The 5,361-nt window shown below is 32.8% G+C and overlaps 1 protein-coding gene across 1 annotated transcript in view; it reads right to left on the bottom strand.

The window, feature by feature from the left end:
- Window positions 1-5,361, bottom strand: part of LOC103607615 (testican-3-like) — a gene marked incomplete at its 3' end in the record, with an annotated part of 129,547 nt that overhangs the window by 91,294 nt on the left and 32,892 nt on the right. The window lies entirely within an intron of this gene.

Genomic DNA, 5,361 nt, shown 5'->3' with positions numbered 1-5,361 from the left:
AACTATCTTCCTGTATCACCCTGGAAACATGAAAAATGCCACCAGCAAAGGTACACACAAAACAACTAAGGAGTGAATACTAAATGATGCTTGCTTCCTTGCTGGCATCTCAGAATGCGTATTATGTAATATTTTAGGAAAATCTGGCTCCAGAAATTATACACTATCAGAAGAAGTCAGCCAATATTGTAGGCGACAGAGCCAATAAATTTTTAGATTTACAACAAGCAACCCCAAATGATTTAACATTGCTTCTTTTAAATGTATGCATAACTCTTTGCTTGCACTCAATTCGTTTTTAGAATCTAAAGTCCTTCCTTATATATCTCTGCTTGGCAATTAACACAACACAAATATTTCACACAGGAAAATCATATATTCCTATTGAAAGAACATATGACATACGACCATAATAGAAGAGAGACCCTATAGGGCTAGTATGATAGTGTAGTTAGGGGCATCAAGCATAGCTTCAGATCCTCACTGTGACATTTATTAGCTATGTGACTTTAGACCAGACACTTAACTTCTCTGTGGTTCAGGTTAACGATCCCTAAAGTGAGGAAACAAATAGCACCTAGTTCATATGTTTTTGTGAGGATTAAATAAGATAATACATGTAGAGCACCTAGAAGAGTGCCGAGCATATACTAATGAGGGTTAAATGATATTAGTCCAGCCCTTTTACGTTAAAATTGCTAAAAGTTGAAGTCCAACAAATTTAAAAGAATTAAACAAAGTTTACAAAAGTGGCAAACCTGGATTGAAATCAGTCTCTTCATTCATAGAAAAAAATATGCATTGTGGGCTTACAAAACAGAAAAATTACCTGGTAACTATTTTAAATTAAATTAAAAATTCCCTTAACTTTTTGAGTTTCAGTTTCCTCATGTGTCCAACTGGTCTATCAATAACAGTTACCTGTTTACAGGTGTGTATGACACAACAAATGCAAAGTACCTTCTACATGGTAGAAGCTAGATGCATATCATTTTCACCATTTTCTCTCACATTCTACATTGGTATTATGTTCTCTCCACTGCACCATAGAGCGTGAAATAAATTACACTACATGGTAGAAGCTAGATGCATATCATTTTCACCATTTTCCCTCACATTCTACATTGGTATTATGTTCTCTCCACTGCACCATAGAGCGTGAAATAAATTACACGTTGGTAATGGGAGATGAGCTGTGGTGGAAAAGTAATGTTTATGAATACCTAGTATGGACGCCGTGCAATTGGTTTACATTATTTCATCTAACTCCCATTAGACTGAAGTTGCTCTTTCTAAAGTCACTACTGACATTCTAACTGCTAACGTCTGTGGTCACTTCTCAGGCTTCATATTATTGGACGTTCCTTCTGTACTCAACATCCAAGTCCCGACATCTCTTTCGAGTTAGTATTTATTCCACAGCTCCCGGGACGCTCTTCTCTGCTGTTCCTCATTTCAGCTCCGTTCGGCCCTCCCTAGATTCTTTCCTCCTTTGAGCCCACGTTTGTCAGTCTTCCCTACACTTCTCGGCCTGCTCTTCTCACTGTTTGCACTTCAGTGGAGCTCATTCAGCCTCGTGGTCCGATTTATTGGCTGTTAATTCTCCAGGGGGTACCCCAACCCTTAGATGTACAAACACAAATGTGTCTACACTGGATGGGCCACAGACATTTAAAACACACTGTGTCCAATACTGAACCTAACTTTCCCATCACAATTGGGTATTCTAACAATTTTTCCATCTCACTTTTATTACTTTAATCTTCTCAGGAGTAATCATTAATTCTCCTCTTATACTAAATTCAATCACTCAACAAGTCTTGACCTTTTAGCTTCCTAAACATTTCTTGAACCCATCACCTACTTACAATCCCCAACACCTTAATCACCATCATTTCCAGCCTCAATTACTACCAACCTCCTAACTGTTCACACTTCTCCATTCTTGCTCTATCATATTCAACCTTCTCACATCCTAAATTAGGGGTTTAGAATCCATATATAACCTCTCTTATAAAGGTTAAAGTCACTGGAAATCTTTGTGAAATGGTTTGTTCAACCATTTACTAAATAAATAAATACTCCTTTATTATATCACCCACTATTCATAGACCTTTATAATATGATTTCCAAAAATACTAATCAAACTAATAGTAAAAGGATAGCTTATAATAAAAACTCAGAAAACCATGAACACTTTCAAAAAATGTTTTTAAAATTATTTTTGAGTTATATAGAGCACAACATAATACAATTCACTTTTGTAATCTTTTTCAAGTTGACAAAATGCACATGCATAGTTTATATTTTTTAACCTTTACATAGAAACATCAATCACACAATTGCATAATTTTTTTTCTTTTCTTATTTTAGATATTTGCAAAATAACAATTTTATACAGCCTTAACAGAAACCATTTTATTCCTAAAATAAAATAATTCATTCAGTAAATTCATTCATAATAATTCATCAAAAAATTTTGAAGTATTATTACAAAATAAAAAAGTATAGTGTAGTATAAACAGTGTCTTTAACTCCATCCACTAAATTACTTGTCTCAAATACATTTCTTTTTCTTTTTCTTTTTTGTGACCGGTAAGGGGATCGTAACCCTTGGCTTGGTGTCGCCTGCACCGCGCTCAGCCAGTGAGCGCACTGGCCATCCCTATAGAGGATCCGAACCTGTGGCCTCGGCGCTCCCAGAACCGCTGCGCTCCTAGTGCCACACTCTCCCAATTGAGCCACAGGGCCAGCCCGTCTCAAATACATTTTACAGAAAAAAAAAAAAAATTCTCATTTTTCAATTTAAATTCAGTGTAGTTTCATGCTTTCATTTTCATTCACAAAGTATAGATGATATTTGTTCTATATCTAAAATTGACAATCTGTTTTCTTTCATATTTCTGAAATATCAAATCTACAATTTCTTTATGAGACTATGTAAATACTGCATTGACTTTGCTTTTCATTTTTTGTTTTGAGGCTTAAAAGTATCATCAGGATTCTAGAATCTCATAAAGAGTTTTGAAAAAAACTGGTAAATTACATGAAGAAACTATAACATAACCTCAAATATTATTACAAAGGACTGCTCAGGATGTATGATGCTAAACTTCAAATACATTTCGTGGTTCTTTTACTCACAAAAGAATTTGACAGAAGATCTTCTACATTCAAGTCAATTTATTTCACTTGCACATTTGGAATATAGACACATTCTATATTAGAACTAGCAAACATATTATTATTATCTTACATTATATTTAATATTGGTGGAAATCACTACTGTTTGGTGTGAGGTAGACTATACATTTTTAGATAAATATTGGGTGGAAAAATGGATAGTAGCCACATATATTTTTGAAAATAATTTGTGTTTTTTACTTTAATTTGTGGTTACATAATTTCATCATACAAAGGATGTAAAAAAAGACCATTGTACAAAATTAAATGCTAAAACTAATTTTTTTGCACTAAAAAAGACATATATAAATTCTCACTCAATGTTCATTCTTTATATAAATAAATTTATAATCAGTGCAATAACAAATTATTTAAAATAATTATTTAAACAATTAAATAATTGTTTCTTGATAGGGCTCTAAAGATTTCAGAGCAAAAAAATGAGTAGAGGAAAAAATGACCATGTCAGATCCCAAAAGAACTCATCCCCATATCTTGTCTTATTCTTGATAAAAACTGCCAGGCTTTCTAGTTTAGCATACGGAAAGAAAACTGAAGACACAGACACGTATTCATGGCTTGCCATGTCTATTTAAAAACATTCCAATCAGTCTTACGCGAGGTGTCTTTTGTTAAAAGAGCAGCTAGCTTTTTGTTTATTTATGTTGTAGAATGATCTCTGACCCCACACCAAAATTTTGTGAGCACCAGTGATCTCTAATATGAGAGGGACTCAACCCAAGTCCTTTTCTCTCTTGTGTCCAGTGTGGGTCCCAAGGAAGGATGAAACCATGCACAGTGTCACTGTACTTTGTTGCTGGATCCATTGTGCTTAGAAATGGGTGGCTGACATCAAGGCCCAAAGTTTGAAAAAAATGTATTTTAGTAACTGTTGAAAACAAAATATGAATCATTAAAAACTGCTTTCTTCTAACCTTCCTTGTAGTCCTATACTGCCAACATTATGTTTTAATACACACATATTCTAATATAAACAAATTAGCAAAAAAGTACTAAAAAATTAAAGAAAATCTAAATAGCTTAAACTCACAAAATTATCATTGCTAAAACAATAAAGAAGTGAAAGTACAGACACCTACAAATGTGTTCAAAGTTGTAGTTAAGACTATTATATCTTTCCTGAAGATCTTGAATGACACAGCAAAGGTTTTTTAATTACAAAATAATATGTACAACATAGGATAACACATTTAAAAGCTTATAAGCAGACATTTACTAGAGAAATCATAAAGTAACATAACTGTATCAAGAAACTATAATGTAAAAGATTCACCAAAGAAAATAATCAATAATAACTTCCTGGATACACAATTCCATTGCAGAATTATTTTGAAATCTTAAGATACAGATGATCTCCCCAAATTATAAATACTATTGAGCATACAAAAAAATCAAAAATCTCCCACTTTATGTAATCCAATATGATTTTTAAAAGCACAAAAAAATAAAATTACAAATGAAAATTATACAAAAAATTCTATAATTTATTAGAATTCAACAGTATTTTACGAGTATCATAAATTGAAATAAAATATGAATATAGTTTGAGGAAATAGATCCATAGTCCTTATGATTTATATATTTTATATTTTACAGATGAAGGAACTGAGACTCATAAACTTAAATATATTGCCAAAGACCACACAGTCAGCAATGCAGAACTGTGATTCTAAAACTCTATATTCTTAACCTATAAATTATGCTACCGCACAAGAAAACAACACACAAAACAGAAATAAATCCTATGAAATAGTTAAAGCACACAATCAAAATTAGGAGCAAGCAGGTTTAGGATTCAGGTTAATAAAGTCATCTGATTGAGCATCTATTTAGTTCTGACAGTCCTAGAGAGTAACCCATAAAGTGAAATATAAGTTACCTGATTCTCAGCCCCTGATAAAAGGAACCTTGGGTTGTACAAAAAAATGTGGGTGGGGATGTAATAGAAACTATGATAGAAACTATAATAGAAATTATGAACCACAGGCCCAGAAAAATAAGCTAGTCGTTTTTGTTAGCATTCTATAAATCATCCGATTACTAAACACAGAATTATCTTTGGGCATTCTTTTTCCTTGTCCATCATATCCAATTGGATTTTAAGCCTTAGTAATTTCATCTCAGCAATATTACTCAAATTCAATTTCTCTTCTTTCT

Source organism: Galeopterus variegatus, unplaced genomic scaffold (assembly GCF_000696425.1).
Source record: "Galeopterus variegatus unplaced genomic scaffold, G_variegatus-3.0.2 Scaffold7590, whole genome shotgun sequence".
In the NCBI taxonomy this organism is placed as follows: domain Eukaryota; kingdom Metazoa; phylum Chordata; class Mammalia; order Dermoptera; family Cynocephalidae; genus Galeopterus; species Galeopterus variegatus.
The sequence above is the reverse complement of the archived record's forward strand: the minus strand, read 5'-3'. Positions and strand labels throughout refer to the sequence as shown.